We start from the raw sequence: 23,664 nt of genomic DNA on the forward strand, positions 1-23,664 counted from the left end.
AGATTGAGAAGGACAACTCAAGGTCAGGTTATGGGTATATGGGGTATCTTAGCCAATGGGAAGGGATTTTGTTGAATCACTTGGCCTGCTGGGAGAGCCTAAATGTTCTAGTGAGGTCAGGTGATCCTTCTTCTCGTGTCCCACCCAGACTGCCATCTGGGTGGACATCTGTCGTCTGCCCCGGCTGCTAGGCCGGAGATTGGGCCTATCCCAGGGACATCAGGCTGCCATGCTGTGTGAGGGCCTATCCAGAAGTAAGAGGGCAGCACAGGGTTGGGACTGTGGCTTGTAGTCCAATAAAAAGTGCCAGTTCTGCCAGCTGGAGAACCTGTTGTGGTCAGAGGTTGAAGGGAAGCTGTCGCCACTAAAGGACCAATCGCCTTTACCAGGGACCACAGTGAGTAACTGAAGCAAATATCGGAGCAGTATTCTCATGGTGGAGAATCAGGAAACTTCAGGCAGTGATCAAGTTAGGGACCCAACCAGCAGAGGTCAGGCTTGCAGAGCAGCCTTGTGTGCCAAGTTAGGGACCGAGACGATCAGCAGGAGTGAAGCTTGAAGGTATCCGAAGTGCCAAGCTAGGGACCCAGCAGGGAAGTGTGGGTGACTTACAGGATTCAGAATCAATGAATCAAGGATCTAGTGAGAGACCGGGAGCTCAAGGGGCTGAAGAACTATACGGAGAAGTTGTAGTACAGCTGAGAGAACTGTTACTTTGAGTTAGGAACTGTTTAAGTACTGTTACCATAGGATACAGCAATCCTGCATGTGCAGAAGGGGCACCCTGCTGAGGCCTTTCCCTGTACGGGTGTCCTCCTGTTGAAGTCTCAGAGTATGCCATTTGAAATTGCAACTACTTAAGGATGTCCTGGCCCTAACCCTCTTTCCCTTGCAAAATATAAAAAGGACTGTCAAAGAAATAAAACCTCTTTTACATCCAAGAATTGTCTGGTGACCAATGACTTTTACCACCTTTCTACCCACTATGCCTCACAACCCACCACATATTGAAGGATGCCAGCTATCTCTGGCCTTGAAGGTTCTCATTACACTGGAAGAGGTCAGAGATACTGCTACACACCTATAAAATAACATGTTATTTGTTATCACAGGGAGACTTTACTGAACATGCTTCTGATTTTTGCAACAGGATACCAATTCAAAGACTCTGTCATACAAGAGGTTCACAGTGCAATGGAATTTTCTGTTGGATCTTTGTCTCTGGTTAAATGAAATCCTTTATGGTAAGGTCAGTAACATCACCCCAAGCCAATGAGACTACTGCCTATGGAATAGGCTACATTAGAGGTGCAGGGATACTCATCTGAGGTTGTTCAGACCTTGGTGACCATAAGATCATCCATAAACGCTACATAGGGCCCTAAGGGCCTGGTATGAACTCGGGGGGGGTACCCACGCTGTTTTTTTTTTAATTATTTGTTATGTATATTGCCGGGATCTGGCAATACATTACACCCGTGAGCAATTTTAAATGACATTTTTTTCCTTTAGAAATGTTGTTTTGCTGCAGTACTTTTATAAACATGGGAACAATGTGCTACGTTACAGGCAGACTAAGGGGACCCCCCACGCATATTTAATGGAATATTTCATTTTAATTTTTTCACTTTAAGCATTCTTAAAATCATTGCTCCTGAAATTTTTTTTTATTTTTGCATTAATACATGGCAGTACCTGGGTCCCCAAACACTTTTCATGACAATAACATGCATATAAGCCTTTAAAATGAGCACTTTAGATTTTTCATATTCGTTCCCATAACCTTTAATGGTGTTCGCACGTTTGCACAAATTTTTTTGTCTGTTCGCAAGTTCTGGTGCGAACTGAACCGGGGGGGGGGGTGTTCGGCTCATCCTTAATCTTCACAATGAATGCCTGTGCCGGGGGGGGGGGGCAAGCTGACAACTGACCATGCTAGGATGAATGTGCTCTCATGCCTAAGGTGGTTAGTTTGAAAGAGGAAAGCAGAGGGACTGGCAGAATCACCAGACATTGCACACAAAGGAGGCAATACAAAGAGCACAGAATAGGTTTTATTTCAAGTATATGGTACAACAGACACCATATCAGGGAAGCAAAATGTTGGCGTAACATTCTTTATCATGTGTACTCACAGTAAAGGTTTCGAGAAAGTTACCCACTCATTATTACATGCCAAAGCATCTCAGAATTTAGAGGCTGAAAAGAAAAACCTAATTGTGATGTCCAATAAAGTTATGGATACATAAATCCGATCTTTGATTTAAAATAAAAAGACCTAGTATTTGGCTTTGTACAGATCATTATATCAAATTCCTGGTGAACCACTTAAAAGTGTACTGCACAATGCCTTTAAGGAATTAAAAGAAACAAAATGTTACCCCAGCTCCACTGCCAATATAAGAATCCACAAACTGTGATCCGGTGCTCTAGCCAGGACATTCAGGCCCCACGGGTGCAATTCTTAAATCAAGAAGGCTGGCAACTCGGATGCTCTTTAATAAAGGTACTTTGTTTGTTACATGGATACACGGGTACAGGCTAATGACTTAACACCTTGATGCCGCTTTTATTGGGTGTCTCATATGGTTTGTTCTGTATTTTTAGGCTTCAAGTTCTTTGATATGCTACTGCTTTTCACCTGTGTTTTGCCCTTTTAGTAATATTAGCACATTCTACAACAAAATTATTACTAGGGACCACCTGGCATATGCCAGCGGACCACCAGAGACATATGGATCACAGTTTAAGAAACAGTGCTCCAGATAATATTTCTTATAGTAGCATTCAATACAATATCAAGTCAAATACACATTTATATTGCAAAACATTCCTGTAGTTCAAGGATTGTTTCCATAACCCCAGTCGCCATTTACAAGAATAATTTCCGTTGCCCAAGGTAATTGAAATGCTGAACTGTTCCAGCATTCTGAAATCCAGCAAAGTAATTCAAATACATTTTATCATTCACAATCTCTTGTTGATGATCTTTACAAAGACAGTAAAAGAATACTATTATCTCTAACATATCCAGCTATTACTCAACATATTATGTGACAGCGAGTGTCACTCAGTATAATGCCTGACAGGAAAGCTGTTACAAAATACATACAGTAATTAGCCAATGCTAAGCTCTCATTTGAAAATGCTAGTTGCTTGGCTATTATCTACCTTCTGAGTCACTAATCTAGTACAGGTAAGTAAATTTGGAATAAGAGGCTGTAGACGGGTTCTCAGTCAAGGTACTCGCTAGGGAGGAATCAAACACACACACAGGGCCTTTAGCTCTCTGTAGTGTAATTCACAATGGTGGAGATTTACCAAAACGGGAGCACACAGAATCTGATGCAGCTGTGCAAGGTAGCCAATCGTCGTCTACCTTCAGATTATTCAATTAAGCTTTGACAATAAAACCTGGAAACTGACTGTTTTCTATGCAGAGCTGCATCAGACTTTGCACCATGTCTTTTTAGTAAATAACCCCCTATGTTACCAGAGGACAGCTTCTGCTGGAAGGGTGGTGGTATATTGTATGATTGCAGCTGCACTTGTAGGCAGGTTGAAAATGCATGTGCAATTAGTTGTCCAGCAGCTGGCCCAGGCTAGGGAAAGGATTAAACAGTTGCAGCTCAGTTCCCAGGTTTTTGGTTCTGGCTGGCCTACCGGTGCTATATAAAAGGTTGACAGCCAAGATCCATGAGCTCCAGAGAACAGAAACGTGGGTACAGGTGTATCGCAGACTCACCTGCTGGTGCAAGAGTAGCTTTGAACAAACAGGGGATCTCAGACAGTAATCCAGTCATTGATAATGGCATTATGGACTCTCGCTGCACGGAGGTATGTCTGGTCCACTATGCTATTTTAGGATCAGGGACAGGACGTTGTTCATTTTGTACTGTCATGCTGCGCTTTTAAAGTAAAGTTGTATTAACAGTTATGAGCCTGGTCTGAAGGTATTTAAAGGGGGTTTTGGTGTATTCCAAAAAACCTGGGTCTGTAAAGCACATATGGGGTATGTTACAAAACACTATTACAAAAGGGTTAGCTCGGCAAAGACAACAAGGAGAGTGCAGTTAAGGATAACCAAGTGAAGGAACAAGATACAAGCAACCAGTTGTTGTGCATGCTACCTGCTAAAGTGAAAGGTCCTTTGGTAATGAGGGGGTCGATGTTTTGGTTCCCTCCCTAGCGGTCGGTATCCAGTGGCAAATGGATCCGAACCCATGTTATGGAGGTCTATGCCCTGGTCAAGAGGTACAAGAAGGAAAGAGTTAAGTGATAGCACACATGAGGTCTGTGCTAGGTGCTCAGTGTGCATTAAAGCGGAGGTTCACACAAAAATGTAACCTCCGCTTTTCTGAACCCTCGCCCCTCCAGTGTCACATTTGGCACCTTTCAGGGGGGGAGAGGGTGCATATACCTGTCTAAGACAGGTATTTGCACCCACTTCCAGGCATAGACTCCCACAGGAGTCTACGCCTCTTCCCATCGTGCTGTCTGCTGGGACACACACGGGTCCCAGAGACAGCAAGGAGCATTCGGATTGCACAGCGCGACTCATGCATGCGCAGTAGGTACCCGGGAAGTGAAGCCGCAAGGCTTCATTTCCTGATTCCCTTACCGAAGATGGTGGCGGCAGCATCCGAGGACCGAGGGATGGTTCGGCCTCGGTTGCCGACATGGTTGGACCCTGGGACAGGTGAGTGTCCTTATTTTAAAAGTCAGCAGCTGCAGTATTTGTAGCTGCTGAGTTTTACAAAAACAAAATGTGCGGGACTCTTTAAAACCATCTACAGCATTACATCCAGTAACATAGAGCAGGATTCACGTATCCTATTTCATTTCAATATCCATGTTTTAGCTGTTGAAGTTGTTGGTATATTACTTATATAAAGCCTTTGGATTCACTCAGAGATCCAAGAGACTCTATAATCTTTGCATGAACATATTTGCGACCACTCCCTTCACCCCTTTTTGGCGTTTTGACGCTGGTGAAACAATTTACATGACTATTTATGAGGCTAGTTGCACCCATACTTCATCTTTGTCTCATTGATGTCCCCTCTCTGGAAGGAATAATATTTGCTCCAGCAATCCATAATAAAACCCTATTATGATTAATGACACTAGGACCTACCATGCAGATACTGTTCACATGTACTCTTGATGAAGCTGTTCCAAAATTCGAAACCTGTTGATGAACATGTGGATATTGAAATGAAAAAATATTTGTGAACCCTGCTCTATGTTACTGTATATGTTTCTCTAGATGTTTTTAATGTACACTGAATACATTTGTTAACTTTATGTAAAGAATGTTGTTTCCTTTCCTTTTCCATTTTGCTATATGCCCTAGAAAGTTCTTAGCTACAATCATGTGTGAAGTTCTATATTCTATATGTACTATGCAGGATGCTGGCGTATAGGTCTAAAAACCTTTATCCAATTTTGTACATATTCTCAAAATACTCTTCTGGCACCAGTGTCCCCTGTACTATCTCTGCTTGCTAGGAACCTTTCCCTTTGCTAAACGCTGTCCCTATCCAGTGGGTTTCTTATCCTAACCTGACACTCACCCAAAAGCACATACAAATGATGTGAGATCCCTTACTTAAAAGCACTCTTGTCAAGATGGCTGCCTGAACTCCTGTGGGAATTTGGAAGCAAGTCAGATATCTACCTTTCCAGAAGTGAGGAACGGAGTCCATAAGGGGACAATTTCCTTTATCAGATTCCTTTTCATTGGCACAGTGCTGCGTACAGGTGAGAAGAATGCCTACACCTGTCTACAGAGGCCACGTTAGTAATAGGATTTTATCTATGGTTGCTTATTTTTTCATGAACATACTAATCTGAGCAGTGTAACCAATTGCAGTGAGTTTTCCGCAGAACCATAATCTGACACTGGTGTGCATGTCTAAGTCTGTTACAATAATCAAATCATATTTGCAAATACATGGTTATTCTTCAATTTCATTCATAATTACAGGACGACTCCACTTTTGGAAAAAAAATGTTGTAAAAAAAAAATTATATTGTGTATACAATTGCTACACAAGCCATGTTGCAATTTAATGTTTTTAAAAATGTAATTTCCTTTCAATATGCAGCACTGTAATTTCCCGTAAAATTCAATGCAATATGTGAAGGTATTCTGTACAGCACTGGTGTTCAGACTGCCCTCAAAAATGTAATGTTCTGCTTATGTGATTGGCTCGCTGATTTTCCCAGAAGATTGAAATAAGTAAAATTTTAGGTACCCCTTACAATAGGAATTTCAGTTTTGGTGCCATATAAATCTATTTCATGCACCATGGCAGTATATACCGGTTGAGGCTTCACCTTTCAACCTAATATAACTAATCATCTATAAATTTGAGGAGGATCTGGAGGATCTGGCAGGCAACATTCTGTTTTTTGTCCTTCACCGGACTGAAGTGTTCCCTTACCGTTCAACTGTCTCAGCCAGGTTCAGCCTCTCCTGGGAGTAGTCCCTTCTGTGCAGCCTCTAAATGGAGACCCATTCTGGTGATTTGGGGGGCATGTTAAGAGTTAAGCTTTAAACAAGCTCAGAAATGTGGAAGTGCTTATTCGTTGCTAGAAAAAAAAGCCAAAGAAAACTCCAAGTTCAATTACTGACCAGCAGGCTTTAGTCTGCACACATTAGAATGCATGTGCTTCCATTGTGGAGTCACTCATAATCTGGTGAAAGGACTACAGATAGCAGGATGCCTTGGTGGGGCCTGTAGCGTACGCAAGTATTTGCAAAGGTGTGCAGACTAAACTCCCGTTTTTAACGCATACTATTAGACAGGTTAATTTGGTTGTCTGCGGGCTGGTCGGTGACATTGAAGTTTTCCTTGGATTTTTCAATGGCTTTTTTTCCAACATATGTTGCTTCCAATTCTACTTGCTGCAATAGCCAGTTATAGGTGGGGGTAGTGGCTTCCTTTTTTTTATTATTGTATTTGTTGTTGCCCTGTACATTTGACACAGTTCCCCATAAACATTTACTGTACAAAATAAGGTCCGTTGGCATGGACCATAGGGTGAGTACATGGATTAAAAACTGGCTACAAGGGTGGGTTCAGAGGGTGGTGATGAATGGGGAATTCTCAAATTGGTCAGTGGTGGGTAAGGGGGTCCCACAGGGTTCTGTGCTGGGACCAATCCTATTTTATTTATTCATAAATGACCTGGAAGATGGGGTAAACAGTTCAATCTCTGTACTTGCAGATTATACTAAGCTAAGCAGGGCAATAACTTCCCTGCAGGATGTGGAAACCTTGCAAGAAGATCTGAACAAATTAATGGGATGGGCAATTACATGGCAAATGAGGTTTCAAGTAGAAAAATTTAAAATAATGCATTTGGGTGGCAAAAATATGAATGAAATCTACTCACTAGGGGGAGAACCTCTGGCCAAATCTAGGATGGAAAAGGACCTGGGGGTCCTAGTAGATGATAGGCTCAGCAATGGCATGCAATGCCAAGCTGCTGCTAGCAAAGCAAACAGAATATTAGCGTGCATTAAAAAAGGGATAAACTCCAGGGATGAAGCGATAATTCTCCCACTCTACAAGATTCTGGTCCGTCCACACCTAGATTATGCTGTCCAGTTCTGGGCACCAGTACTCCAATGGAGCAAGTACAATGAAGGGCAACAAAGTTAATAAAGAGTCTGGAGGATATTAGTTATGAGGAAAGGTTGCGAGCACTGAACTTATTCACTCTGGAGAAGAGATGCTCGAGTGCCGATATGAGTTCAATTTGCATACTGGTGTCCCCACAATAGGGATAAAACTTTCTTGCAGAAGGGAGATTAACAAGACACGTGGCCACTCATTAAAGTTAGAAGAAAAGAGGTTTAACCATAAACTATGTAGAGGGTTCTTTACTGTAAGAGCGGCTAGGATGTGGAATTCTTTTCCACAGGCGGTGGTCTCAGTGGGGGGAGGGGGCATAAATAGTTTCAAAAAACTATTAGATAAGCACCTGAATAACCAAAACATACATGTCCCATACAGAGATATACAATGTAATACTGACTTATAATCAAACACATAGGTTGGACTCAATGGGCTTGTGTCTTTTTTTAACCTCACCTACTATGTAACTATGTCATTTACATTTCTTATGTTTCTCCTGGTGGGGTAGGTTCCCAGAGTCTTTTCCCCTTTCCAAGATGGCGCTGGCTGCCTGACGCCACTATGCTACATGTGTGGCTGGCAGCTAGCACCATCTCACCTGTGACATGGGACATTCGCCTTGGCCATTTCCTTGTGATGCCCTGTTCCAAAATGGCTCCCGTATTCATGGCCACAATGGGTGGGTGGTAGCAGAAGGCCCTGACTTGGGTGCAGGAACTGCAAAGGTTCTAGTTCCCTTATTTACTTACAGGTTTAGTGCAATATCCTGTTTGGGGTGGGCCATTTGTCTTGAACCCCCAAAAGAGGGCGACAAGTACTTATCCTATTTCAACCGGCACAGTCTGTTGTTCCTATCCTGTTTTCATAGAAAATGCTGCCCAATCACATCATCAGTTGTCTGTAAGGTAAGGAATTAGGTAAGTAGTGAAGACTATTTCAAAAAAGAGCATGTGATTTATATGCTATCATAATATTTGGACAGCCCTGGCACTACAGACGAGGTTTCTCCAGGTCATCGTCACACCATCGTTATACCTGATATTCTGGTTCTTCTTCCTGCCACCACTGTTCCCCATCTCCAAGTCACCATGGGCTAATAACAGATGCTGGATATGCAGAGATAAAGCACTTCCTGAAAAACGAGTATGCCAGTCCTGCTTTCACAGCACCACAAAAGAAAGGGTGGCGAATGTAAGAAAGGTGACAGTTTCAGTCGGTAGCTGTTATACCCAGCAAATCTAGTCAAAGTCAGCCAGCTGCAACATAGTCAGAGAGTTTCTTATAAGAGATGAGGAGGTTAAGGCGGCTGAAGGGTTTGCCATTTCTCTAATAGCACTTTTTACAAAGGTAGTGAAAGAAGTGATCGGCTGGGAGGCAGTGGAGGAGACTCCACAAAAAGTCAGAAAATATGTCCCTAATCTTAGGAAGGGCATACCTCTATGGGAATTTTTAGGCAGAGTACAGTCAAAGTAATAAAGTTAAAAGGCAGAAGCCAACTTATTAAAGTATGGGATAAAAAGCACATCAATCCATTAAAATGTCACATATAACAAAGTGTATAGCGAACATAATCATTTGCAAGCATGTACCCGGGGCCTACCCAGTGTTCTTGTGGACCTTGGGAAGCACATAAAAGGTAGCCATCCGAGGGAAACTAGTTCTAGTGAATTCCCATGTTTTGTGTATGATGTTATTGTAGTAGGCTTGGTCCACCATAAAATAGAAGTCATTGGTAAAAGAATTAAAATATGATTTAGGTATCAGTCGATACCATTATGTATTTGATAAAATTTTGTAACACATTTTAATGTAACTATCGATTGTCGGAGGGCTTGAGGTAATATGGCAGTTGTTGGACAGAGACTGTAGAGCCCGTATCTTGCCTGGGGAAAGGTTGCTGTGTGTTTTCAGGTCTTCAGGTTAGAGATGTCTTTAGAGCAGGGGTCTTAAAGTACCGGCCCGCGGACCAGTTACAAATGGCCCGCAGGCAGGGCCGATCCTAGGCGGGTGTGACATGTGGCAGTACGCAGCGGCTGGGAGCTTTCTCTCTCCATCCCCTCTCCCCCACATGCTGCTGCAGCCCAGTGCGCACAACACAGGAAAGAGGAGTGGAGGGAGGATCCGCCCATTGCCCCACCCACTTAGTTCTATCGAAAAGTGTCCACTATCGAATAGTGCGTACGTAATACCACAAAAGCTGATTTTACGATCAGCTGGTGTGTTGGTGAGTCAGCGACTGCATACAATAGCCGACTGAAGACATTTTTCAGTCAGATTGTACCGAGGCACGTTCATGTAGATGAGGAGCAGAATTTAACATGAAGGGGGCGGATGTTTTAATTGATGGTCAGTGCTGATCTAACATGAAGGGGGTGGTGATGGCCACTGCATCAAAGATAGGGGCAGAATTTTAAACCTTTAGCTAGCTAAATAGGCCCTCCAGGAAGAATAGCAGATAAAGATTTGTTTAGCAGATTTGTTTGGGCATTGTGAAAAATTTGGCCCCCATCCTTGCAGCACTAGCCATCATTGAAAACATCCACGCCCTTCATGTTAAATTCCGCCCCTCACCTACATAAACACTCCTCGGCAGCGCGAGGCACAATCTGACTGAAACATTTCTTCATTCGGCTATTGTGCGCAGGCGCCGTCTCGCCAACACAACAGCTGATCGTAAAATCAGCTGCTGTACTATTACATATGGCGCAAGCGCAGTTCATCTTGGGCACTATTGTATAGCGGGCTCTTCACGACAGAACAACGGCCCCAGATCCAGGGTCCTGCTGACACCTGAGGGCGGAAGATTGTGGTGTTCTCGGGGTGCCCTGCTACTAGGCCTGTGATGGACCCAGGATCTGACAGGAGGAAAGGACTTGGGAGATCAGAAGATCAGGACACCAGCTGACTGCCAGGAGTAGAGGTAAGTGAGCCATTACACAGAAGCTGAGCAATGTCCTTAGTTGAGTGACTGGGGTTGAAATTTGTGAAGAGGGGGTATTTGTGGAGTGTGTGTGTGTGGGGGGGTGATATTTGTGGAGTGTAAGGGGGGTATTTGTGTTACGTGGAGAGTGGGGGGTATTTGTGTTAAGTGGAGTGTGGGGGGGATTTTTGGATTGTAGGGGGTAATGCTGGGTGTAATAGTGCATCCACTGACACCAATGCTGGGGGATAATAGTGTGTCCGCTGACACCAGTGCTGGGGGTTAATAGTGTATCCACTGACAATAATGCAGAGGGAAAGGAAAGCTTGCATGTGGCCCCCATTGGATGTGAACACTTGTCCTGTGGCCCTCAGGTAATCTGAGTTTGAGACCCCTGCTTTAGAACTGTGGCAGCATTGTGATTTGAGCTAGGTGAAGAGTATATATCAGATTTTTTTTAAGAGGATTAAGTGGTATGTTAAATGGCTGGGTAGAGGGTGGATCATCCACTACAGCCAATAAAACTATCTAATGTGTCAGTGAGATAAACTGCTTTGTTTTCTTCAAGCAGTGTAATCAAATGATCTAAGTCTTGAAGATCTTTTTGGTTAGATGGAAAATCAGGGTAGGTACTTTTCTTAGCAGGGCTTTTAGCTTGACTGCTTTGTGTTCTGCCCAACATGTAGAGGCCCTCCTTAGTGATGGCCTGTTTAGGCTGTGGGTTGGGCTGTGATGTGCTGGTGATGTGTGCAGCCACACCCTGCCCACACCCCTATGACGTGGGTCAGCCTTACTGCATGACGGCAGCGTGGTGCCACGTGACGTCATTCCACCCTATTGGGTGGGGCGACACCACGGGTCACCACACCAGTGTCCCACCCACTCCCAGCTGGTGGGCCAGCTGTGGATTACGGCCATGCTCCACTGTTCTCTGAGGAGATGGCTCCTCCCCTTTCTAATGGGACACTTCCCTTCACCTATATAAATATGGGCCCAGTACTTCCATCCGGTCTCTATCCTTTGGGACCCCATGTTTGCTCGTGGTCTGTTGCAGCTCCTCTGCCAATTGGTAAGGCCTTTGTACAACTTTTGCTGCCCCCCTTTTGTTTCAAATTACTTTTTATTTATATTTTAAAACATACATTATATTAAAGTGGTTGTAAACCCATGGGGGGGGGGGGAGCAACCAGCAAGGCAAAGGCATAATGAGCTAGTATGCATAGCATACTAGCTCATTATGAATAACTTACCTGAGAACGAAGCCCCCGAAGCGGTCCTCCGTCTTCATATCTGCCGCTGCCATGGATCCCGGAGTGACTTCCGGGTCTCGCTGCTCCGGAGCAGCGATGACGTCACTCCTGCGCATGCGCACGGGAGCCGACACTCGCGGCATATCGCCGTGAACTGCGGCCTGCCCAGTTTGCCCTAGACAGCGGTGGCTGTCTTTTTGGAAATATCTCCTAAACCGTATAGGTTTAGGAGATATTACTTGGACCTACAGGTAAGCCTTAATCTAGGCTTACCTGTAGGTCAAAGTGGTTTGTAAGGGTTTACAACCATTTTAACATTTATCCACTCTTGAACCATACATCATATTAACATTTATCCAATATTTAACATTCAAAAACTCATAAAAAAATCCTTCTTCTCTTTTCCCCTCTCCCACCCCTCCCTCCCCAACTCCCTAACCTGGTTCCTCCTCTCCATTTACAAATAATTCTTCAATCTCTCTGAAGTTCAAAATTCCTCCCATTTTTGCCATAACCTTGATATTTGATTGTTTCTATATCCTTCTTCTCTTATCTGCTTTTCTATATGATATATTTTGTTCATCTCACATACACACTCCGTCACCGTTGGACTGTTTGTTTTTCTCCATTTACGTGCTAATACTACCTTTGCTGCTGTAGTCATATGATGTAATAGCTCTACCTCCTTATAGGTACCGTTTGAAAAATATACAACGGTATTGGCAGCATTTCCATCTTTACTATATTTATTTTTCCTAACCATGAATATGTTATTTTATCATATTTTATCATGAATATGTTATTTTATCATATTTTATCATATTTTTGCAAAATGTTCTTTATCTTATGAACTGTCGTATTATAATTCAGTTCTTGTATTTGCTTTAAACCTTTTGGAATGTATATTCCCAAATATTTAATTGCATCATGTTTCCATTTAAACGGAAAATCCTTTTGTAATACTTTTTGTATTTTTTCTTCAAGCGTAATGTTCATCAGCTGAGATTTATCATAGTTTACTCTAAAATTACTCAATTCCCCAAATCTATCCAGTTCTTTTATTAAATTTGGAATTGTTATTATAGGATTAGTTACATATAATAGTAGTTCATCTGCATACGCAGCCATTTTATATTCCTTACCCTTAATCTTTATCCCTTTGATGTTCTTATTTTCTCTTATGGCTTCCATGAGATGCTTCATCACTATTATATATAACAATGGGGATAAGGGACATCCCTGTCGTGTTCCATTTGAGATCTTTATATACTCTGATAGTATTCAATTTGTTCTAAATGTAGCTCTTGAGTTGGTATATAACGCAACAATCCTTCCTAACATTTTTGGCCCGATTCCTATCTGCTTTAATGCTTCTTCCAAGAACTGCCATCCCCGACTATCAAATGCCTGCTCAGCATCTATAGCTAGAAGGCATGCTGGCTGCACCCCTTTTGGTAAACTATCTATGCGACAACTTTATATTTTTATAATGCATTCACCTGTTTACTTTATCTATAATGTCTGTAGCTGCACACTCTGCTTCAGCCACTCTCCATTTACACCATGCTACTATATCTTTGCAGGCTACTATCACCCTACTTCTGGGTGTTCATTGGCCCTAGGGGATCCTTGTGGACACATCTCACCCACCAGTTGGAGGGTGTCCTATACCAGCCCCATCTGATAGAACCGATGTACATTAATCCATCACCTCATATACTTTTTTACAACTATGCGATGCCTGTCATATAATCTTTTTGTATACTAATTTTGGTTCAATGTATTGTAGGAGTTCTTTATACCCAAATAACTCCCTTGAAGAAGAAAAGAAAATCTTCCAAAACATTTTGAGATTCATCTACGATCACCTAGCCATCTGACCAAGCAGTTGTAGGCAGCTCTCTCTGTGGGGTGTATCTTGATGTTTAGGGTATACTATGTACATGCTTGCAAATGTTTATGCTCCCACTTTGTTTGTTATATGTGTTATTTAATGGATTGATGTCCTTTTTATCCCATACTTTAAACAAATAAATTGGCTTCTGCCTTTTAACTTGATCACTTTGTCTGTACTCTGCCTAACAACACGCAACGGGCTCTTTAAGGGGTATAGGGGGCGCGACCCTGGAGTCGATGTGCATGGCCGGCGGTAGTGATGTCCACTGGCCACCCGTGATCGCTACACAGAGAGCCAGGATGGGGACCTATGTATGTAATCAAACAGATCAAAAAGTGTCAAAAGTTTCCAATCTATCCGCCGCAATGACGCAGTCCCGCTAAAAAACGCTGATCACCGCTACTGCTAGTAAAAAAAAATAACAAAAATGCCATAAATATATCCCCTAGTTTGTAGACGCTATAACTTTTGTGCATATCAATATACCAATTTACCAAAAATATGTAATAGAATACATATTGGCCTAAACTGATGAAGAATTTTTTTTTTTAGGTTTTTTTGGATCTTTATTATAGTAAAAAGTAAAAAATATTGTGTTTTTTTTTTTTAATTGTCGCTGTTTTTTTGTTTATAGCGCAAAAAATAAAAACTACAGAGGTGATCAAATACCACCAATAAAAAGCTCTATTTATGTGGAAAAAAAGGACATACATTATGTTTGGGTACCACGTTGCAGGACCGCACTATTGTCAGTTGAAACAACACAGTGCCGTACCGCAAAAAATGGCCTGGTCATTAAGAGGGAAAATCCGTCTGGGCTGAAGTGGTTAAAGTCTATAAAGAAGAAGGAAATCTTCCAAAACATTTTGGGATTCATCTATTCACCTCCCCAGCTGACTAAGCAGTTGTAGGCAGCTCTCTCTGTGGGGTGTATCTTTATGTTTATGTTTAGGGTATACTATGAACATGCTTGCAAATGTTAATGCTCTCTATACACTTTGTTTGTTATATGTGGTATTTTAATGGATTGATGTCCTTTTTATCCCATACTATAAACTAATAAATTGGCCCTTTAACTTGATCACTTTGTCTGTACTCTGCCTAACAAGTCCCAGAAAGGTGTGCCCATGCACGTATGTGCATTCTGTCTTATTTGTATTTGGGGATGTTGGCAAAAACTCCCTACACTCCACCAAGCTCCTTATCTATTTAATCTTAGGAAGGAACATGTGTCATTTCATGTGTCATTTCCATGTTTATATATATATATATATATATATATATATATATATATATATATTGGAATTGAGTCAAAACCTGTTCATGGTCTGTTAGCATTCATATAATAATATAAAAATATCGAAATGAACTCAAACAGACCATAAAAACGTGAATCTTTAATTTCTCTTATTTACCTGTTTATTTTATAGAAAAGGTATAGAAAAGAACACCCCCCTTTGAAATAATCACATTTTGATGCTTTGCAGCCTGAAATGATAGCAGACGCATTTTTTTGTTTTATCCAGCTGTAGATATTCAGTGCAACTTATAACATCCAAGTGAAAGATATAACACCAACATGTCAGAAAACAATTAAAACATTCAAAAACAGAATCACTGAGTTGGAAAAATGATCACCTCTTTGTGTCAATATTTTGTTGAACAGTCTTTTTCTTATATTACAGCCTTTAGTCTGTTGGGATTAGGGATGGGCCGAACATACCCCCCCAGTTGGTTTGCACCAGAACGCCTCGAACAGGCAAAAAGTTCTTGCGAACATGCAATCCCTATTAACCTCTTACATTATATGGCAGCAGGTTGGCATGCCTGTGCAAACTGGCGTAGGTGTACATTGGCCGCTTTAAGAGATATAGGGGGCGTGACGCCAGAGCCAATTTTTTTGGGATATTTAACCACTTCAGGACCGCCGTATTGCCAATGTACGTCAACACAATGGCACAGGCAGGCACAATCACGTAAATGTACGTGAATGCCTTCTAGCGGGTGGGGGGTCCCATCGGACCCCCTCCCGCTAGATACGGCGGTCCCTTTCGGTGCCGGAGCGATCGGCGATGAGGGGACGGCCGTTGGTTTCCGCCCATCCCCTCTCGATCGCTCCTGGCCAGTGACGAACTTCCTCCCCTGTGAAAATGTAAACACAGGAGGAGGAAGTGATGTCACACTCCTCGTGGCGGTCTTTTTGAACCAGACAGCGAGGAGTGAAGACGTCCAAGTAAGTGCACCAACAGTCCACTGACACATAGGTACACACAGGCACACATTTCACCCCAGTCACCCCCCGATCACCCCCCCGCCCCCCCCCCCCAGTCACAGTGTCACTAATGCAGTGTTCATTTATTTATTGATCACTACATTTAGTGTCAGTTGTGACTGTAAAAAGTGTCAGGGCAGCTAGTGTTAGGCCCCTTTAGGTCCAGGGTAGCCCCCTACCCCCCCCTAATAAAGGTTTAACCCCTTGATTGCCCTCCCAGTTAACCCTTTCACCCTCTTTTACCAGTGTCACTAAGCGATCGTTTTTCTGATCGCTGCAATAGTGTCACTGGTCCCGCTAGGAAGCTAGTTTTTTTTTAGGTTCAACGCCAGGTTTTTATACCGTTAGGTACCCCGATATATAACCTAATAAAGGTTTTAACCCTTTGATTGCCCCTAGAGTTAACCCTTTCACCAGCGATCGCTGCATAAGTGTCACTGGTGACGCTGGTTAGCCAGTTAGTTATTTAGTTATTTAGGTTCCCCGTCAGGTTTTTATAAAGCTTCAGGTACCCCCATATAAATACCCAATAAAGGTTTTAACCCCTGATTGCCCTTAGTTAACCCTTTCACCAGTGATCACCGTATAAGTGTTACGGGTGACGCTGGTTAGGTAGTTCGCTTTTTATAGCATCAGGGCACCCGCCATTTATTACCTAATAAAGGTTTAACCCCCTGATCACCCGGCGGGTGATATCAATTTGGTTTTAGGGTCAGAAAGGGTCTGCGTCGCCCCAGGCAGTGCTAGGTTAGTGCCAGCACCGCTAACACCCACGTGCAAAGCATACACCTCCCTTAGTGGTATAGTATCCGAACAGATCAATATCTGATCTGATCAGATCTATACTAGCGTGCCCAGCAATTTAGGGTTCTAAAAAAACGCATTGTTAGCAGGATCAATCGAGATACCTGCTAGCACCTGCGTTTTGCCCCTCTGCCCAGCCCAGCCCAGCCCACCCAAGTGCAGTATCGATCGATCACTGTCACTTACAAAACACAACACACATAACTGCAGCGTTCGCAGAGTCAGGCCTGATCCCTGCGATCGCTAACAGTTTTTTTTTGTAGCGTTTTATACAGTCGCTGACAGGCTAGGTGCTTTTTTACCTGTGAGTCTCACTACTGTACCCCTAAATTTAGAGCCCAAAATGGCAAAGCGAAGGTACACTAGTGAAGAGGCCTACACGTTTCTGAGCATGACAGATAGTGAAGAGGAAGACACTGATCTGTCAGATTCAGGCTCAGAATACGAACCTGTAGAGGACAGCGCCTCCATGTCAGATAGCTCTGACGACGAAGAAGAGGTCCCTGCTATTGTCAGGCGTACCCGACCCCGATTTTCTGATGTTGTTGAGGTGCAGGAGCCGCAAGTCCCTCGTATGGAGTATAGAGCCAGTACTAGCGCCGCTCATCCTTTTGGTGAACTGGCAAGCACCAGCGGCCTAGTACACCCTGGACGTACATCCAGCACTGCAGTATCACATGGTGACGTGGCGAGTCCCATAAGTGCAGTTCAAGCTGGCGAGGTGGCAAGCACAAGTAGTGTCCCGCTGCCACCAAGAAGAAGAAGACAAAGACAGGCCCGTCGTACCCATAGTGCCCTTCCTGCAGAATTCGCCTATCCCAATTGGGTGCCCACCACTTCTGCAGAACCCGTACTTCCCCCATTCACTGCCCAACCCGGTATTCAGGTGGATACAGATGATTTTACGCCACTCGATTTTTATTCTCTGTATCTCACGGAAGATCTCTATAGATCTATTGTGGACCAAACCAATTTATATGCTGGTCAACGCATCGCCGCTAATCCCCAGTTGCCGTCTCTTGCCAGAGATTGGAAACCAGTTACGGTTTCCGAATTTAAGACGTTTTTGGGCCTTTCCCTCAACATGGGCACACATAAATTTATGCGGATGCGGGCTTATTGGTCCACGCATCCGGCTGACCACATGCCCGTGTTCTCTAACTCCATGTCCAGGAAACGATACGAGCAGATCTTGCGGTTCTTGCACTTCAGTGACAATGAACTTTGTCGTCCACGTGGAGACCCTGAATACGATCGGCTCTACAAAATTCGGCCCCTCATAAACCACTTCAACCAACGTTTTGCAGACTTGTTTACTCCCCAAAAAGTTGTCTGCGTTGATGAGTCCCTGGTTAAGTTTACTGGTCGCTTGTCATTCAAACAGTACATTCCCAACAAGCGTACCAGATACGGGGTCAAGCTCTATAAGTGCTGTGACAGGGCCACAGGCTATGCATGGAGCTTTATGGTTTATGAGGGTAAAGATAGTTACGTAGAGCCGGAGAACTGCCCTGATTACATAGGAAGCGCTGGCAAGATAGTGTGGAAATTGGTGTCACCCTTATTCGGAAAGGGGTACCACTTGTACGTGGACAACTATTACACCAGCGTGCCACTGTTTAGTCATTTATTTGATAATCAGATTGGAGCATGTGGCACCGTGCGACCTAATCGCCGGGGCTTTCCCCAGCGGCTTGTAGATTCCCGTCTTAGGCTGGGGGAGAGAGCCTGCTATCGGTGTAATAATTTGCTCGCTATGAAGTGGAGGCATAATAAGAATGTTTTCGTTCTTACCTCCCTTCATGCAGACACGACGGTCCAAATTTCTACGGCGACTGGTATTGTGGAGAAACCCCTCTGTGTCCACGAATATAACAAAAATATGGGAGGGGTGGACCTCAATGACCAGATGTTGGCGCCGTATCTAACTTCCCGTAAGACCAGACGCTGGTACAAAAAAGTGTCTGCTTACTTATTTCAATTGGCTTTGCTGAATGCTTTTGTGCTATACAAAACTTCAGGCGGAACATTAACCTTTCTTTTCTTCCAAAGAGAGGTTGTCACAGAGCTTCTGTTTCCAGACGGTTCTGTACCTCACCATTCCCAACCAAATGCAGTAAGCCGGCTGCATGAGAGGCATTATTCTTATGTCCTCCCGAGTACCCCTACCCAACGAGCCCCCCAAAAAAGATGTCGTGTCTGTAGCAAGCGCGGATATAGGCGTGACACCCGTTCTTATTGTCCACGCTGTCCTGGCAATCCTGGTCTTTGTCAGGGTGAATGTTTTGAACGCTACCATGAACTAGTGAAGTATTAGCGTAGGGTACAGCATTTCACAGGCTAGGCACACTTACACAGGGTCTCCCAAGATGCCATCGCATTTTGAGAGACCCGAACCGTTACAGTTACAGTTTACAGTTCAAAAAAAAGTGTATAAAAAAAAAAAAAAAAAAAGTAAAATAAAAAAACCAAAAAAAATATAAAATATAAAAACCAAAAAAAATATAAAATATAAAAACCAAAAATAGTTGTCGTTTTATTGTTCTCTCTCTCTCTCTCTCTCTCTCTTCTCTCAAATTTTTTATACTTTACTGTTTACTGTGTTATTGTTAACCATTTTTTATGTTTTCAGGTACGCCATTCAACTGCAGCGTGGATTTATTTATCTTGACAGCAACAGCGTTTGCTCCCACGATACATAAAGCTGCGACTCCAGTGCTGTAGAGGTGATTTCACCACCACAGTTAAAAAAGAGCATATATGCCGAAGCATGGGGGCATAAGGGGTGGAGGAGCGATTTTGCTCCTAATGCCGCGTACATACGGTCAAAATTCCGACGGAGGGCTTGCCCGTGGAAAAGTTTGAACGTATGTACGCAGCATAACTTTTTTGCGGGAGGATGCCCCCATGCTTCGGCATATATATATTTTAGGCACAGGTTGTGTTAAAAAATGTTTTATTTTTTACTGTTTTTTTTGGCAATTGCTTTGCAGGTATGGTATGGTAAGGTTTTACTGGGATGTTACTTTGTTTTAACGTTAACCATAATTTGCTTAGCAGGTACGCCATTCAGCTGCAGCGCGGATTTATTTATCTTGACAGCAACAGCGTTTGCTCCCACGATACATAAAGCCGTGACTCCAGTGCTGTAGGCGGTGATTTCACCACCACAGTTAAAAAAGAGCATATATGCCGAAGCATGGGGGCATAAGGGGTGGAGGAGTGATTTTGCTCCTAATGCCGCGTACATACGGTCAAAATTCCGACGGAGGGCTTGCCCGTGGAAAAGTTTGAACGTATGTACGCAGCATAACTTTTTTGCGGGAGGATGCCCCCATGCTTCGGCATATATATATTTTAGGCACAGGTTGTGTTAAAAAATGTTTTATTTTTTACAGTTTTTTTTGGCAATTGCTTTGCAGGTATGGTATGGTAAGGTTTTACTGGGATGTTACTTTGTTTTAACGTTAACCATAATTTGCTTAGCAGGTACGCCATTCAGCTGCAGCGCGGATTTATTTATCTTGACAGCAACAGCGTTTGCTCCCACGATACATAAAGCCGTGACTCCAGTTCTGTAGGCGGTGATTTCACCACCACAGTTAAAAAAGAGCATATATGCCGAAGCATGGGGGCATAAGGGGTGGAGGAGCGATTTTGCTCCTAATGCCGCGTACATACGGTCAAAATTCCGACAGGGGGCTTGCCCATGGAAAAGTTTGAACGTATGTACGCGGCATAACTTTTTTGCGGGAGGATGCCCCCATGCTTCGGCATATATAAATGGTGCATGTATGTCCATCATTAGAAGTGGGTGGATGAAGGGAGGTATCTAATGGTGGGCATACCCACCGATCAATCTCTTTTTTTTCGTTCAGACAACATGACTCTCAGTAAATAGCTTGGGGTGTCTACTTTCCAAAATGGGGTAATTTGGGGGGGTTTTGTGCTATTTTGGCATTTTATGGCCTTTGCACCCTTAGAAATCCTGAAGGTGGTGATTGGTTTTCGGGGTGCCGTACGCGACTAGACTCCCAAAAAGTCCCACACATGTGGTATCCCCATACTCGGGAGAAGTAGCTGAATATATTTTGGGGTGCAATTCCACATATAACCATGGCATGTGTGAGCAATATATCATTTAGTGACAACTTTTTGTACATTTTTTTTTTTTTTTTTTTTTGTCATTATTCAATCCCTTGGGACAAAAAAAAAAAATATTCAATAGTGTCAAGATGGCCCTCGGCAAATAGCTTGGGGTGTCTACTTTCCAAAATGGGGTCATTTGGGGGGGTTTTGTGCCATCTTGGCATTTTATGGCCGTCAAAACTGTGATAGGTAGTGATAGGTAGTGAGGAGTAAAATAAAAAAATTATGCCCTTAGAAATCCTGAAGGCGGTGCTTGGATTTCGGGGTCCCGTACGCGGCTAGGCTCCCAAAAAGTCCCACACATGTGGTATCCCTGTACTCAGGAGAAGCAGCAGAATGTATTTTGGGGTGTCATTTCACATATACCCATAGCATGTGTGAGCAATATATCATTTAGTGACAACTTTGTGCAAAAAAAAAAAAAGTTTGTAATATTCCCGCAACTTGTGGCAAAATATAAAATATTCCATGGACTCAACATGCCTCTCAGTAAATAGCTTGGGGTGTCTACTTTCCAAAATGGGGTCATTTTGGGGGGTTTTGTGCTATTTTGGCTTTTTATGGCCTTCGAAACTGTGATAGGTAGTGAGGGGTGAAATCAAAAATTTGCACCCTTAGAAATCCTGAAGGTGGTGATTGGTTTTCGGGATGCCGTGCGCGACTAGACTCCCAAAAAGTCCCACACATGTGGTATCCCCGTACTCGGGAGAAGTAGCGGAATATATTTTGGGGTGCAATTCCACATATAACCATGGCATGTGGGAGCAATATATCATTTAGTGACAACTTTTTGTACATTTTTTTTTTTGTCATTATTCAATCCCTTAGGACAAAAAAAAATAAATATTCAATGGGCTCAACATACCCATCAGCAGTTTCCTTGGGGTGTCTACTTTCCAAAATGGGGTCATTTGGGGGGGGTTTGTACTGCCCTGCCATTTTAGCACCTCAAGAAATGAGATAGGCAGTCATAAATTAAAAGCTGTGTAAATTCCAGAAAATGTACTCTAGTTTGTAGACGCTATAACTTTTGCGCAAACCAAAAAATATACGCTTATTGACATTTTTTTTACTAAAGACATGTGGCTGAATAAATTTTGCCCTCAATGTATGACTAAAATTTAGTTTATTCGATTTTTCTTATAACAAAAAGAAGAAAATATCATTTTTTTTCAAAATTTTCGCTCTTTTTCCATTTATATCGCAAAAAATAAAAATCGCAGAGGCAATCAAATACCATCAAAAGAAAGCTCTATTTGTGGGAAGAAAAGGACGCAAATTTCGTTTGGGTGCAATATTGCATGACCGCGCAATTACCAGTTAAAGCAGCGCAGTGCAAAATTGTAAAAAGACCCCTGGTCCTTAAGGTGTTTATTGGTCCGAGGCTGAAGTGGTTAATTAGCAAAAAGTAAAAAATATTGTGTTTTTTTTAAATTGTCGCTGCTTTTTTGTATATGTTTAAAAGTTTTATTGATTTAAAAAAATTAGTATATACAAATGTAGTGAATGAATGATGTTTGTTAAGGTGGTCACAATACAACCAGATGCAGTGATAGTTACAGCATACATTAACAATAATAAACATTTACAACAAATTACTGTAAGTAACTGTGTACAGATTCTGCAGTGGTGCGTTCTCCCCTCCTGGACACCCCATTCCGGAACTAACTGTGTTCCAGGGGAGGGGGACTTGGCACAGTGAACTGTTGCACACTGAAGATTCAGGTGATAGTAAAGCTAAGTGGGAGAAAGAGGAAAGTACAATATCTACAAGTACTTACAATCCAGCGAGCCTTAAGCCGTAAGGAATTTTTTTGTTACATCAGCAATAGTTCATTTGTTGAGTATATTTACACTTAGAATCCTGTAGGATTTAAATGAGTTAGGTAGGGTTAAATTGGAGCCAGGATTTCCAGTCTTTACTGCATTTTTCGACAGTGTCAGTATATAAGGTGGAGCTAAATTCAAATTCCTTGATCAAAGTAAGTTGGGATCTAACTTTTACGATAGTTGGAGTAAGGGAGCTTTTCCATTTGCTCATGATAAGCAATCTAGCTGTGAATAATATATGCATCACAATGGGTCTGAGTTCCTTCGGGTAGGAGTCTATTCCTATACTGAGAATTCCTAGCGAATTCCTAGCGATGGAGATGGTTCAGATATGCACCCTGTTATACCAGAGATAAGGGTGAAAATTGCTGTCCAGAACAGGCGAATGTGTGGGCATTCCCAAAGGATGTTTAACAGGGAACCTCTAGTGGAGCAGTTCTTCCAACATCGTCAATATTTGCAAATTTATGTAACTGGACTGGTGTAAGGTACCATTTGTGGTGGATTTATTTGAGAGTTCCCAGTAGGTGGTGCATTTGGATGATTTTAGATTATAATGAATTGCTTTGCACCATTGGTGGTCAGTTATTGTGGTTCTTAGGTCTCTTTCCCTTCTTTTGTAGGTTGATGTTTTGGTAAACTGGTTTTTGTTTTGTAAAGTGTTGTACACGAGGGTTATTCCTTTGGCTTGGAGGGAGGTAGATGTCCAAAAGGACCATATTTTGTGCGGTATTTTAATGCATGGGACGATAACTGTTTGTATGTGTACAGCCCCATTATAGATATATTGTGTAACTGTTGTAGATCTGAGAATTCTAGGATTTGTTGGTCGTGTAATAGTGATGTGATGGGTTGGTGTTTGATGTGAGACCAGTGTTTTAAGGAAAGGACTG

The 23,664-nt window shown here is 42.7% G+C and overlaps 1 protein-coding gene across 2 annotated transcripts in view; it reads right to left on the bottom strand.

The window, feature by feature from the left end:
- The window catches only part of LOC143988546 (guanylate cyclase soluble subunit beta-2-like), a 140,080-nt gene that overhangs the window by 28,442 nt on the left and 87,974 nt on the right, over positions 1 to 23,664 (bottom strand). The gene's annotated exons all lie outside the window — the stretch shown is intronic.

Source organism: Lithobates pipiens, unplaced genomic scaffold, assembly GCF_037356315.1.
Source record: "Lithobates pipiens isolate NorthernLeopardFrog02 unplaced genomic scaffold, aLitPip1_a1.2 Scaffold_18, whole genome shotgun sequence".
Taxonomy (NCBI): Eukaryota; Metazoa; Chordata; class Amphibia; order Anura; family Ranidae; genus Lithobates; species Lithobates pipiens.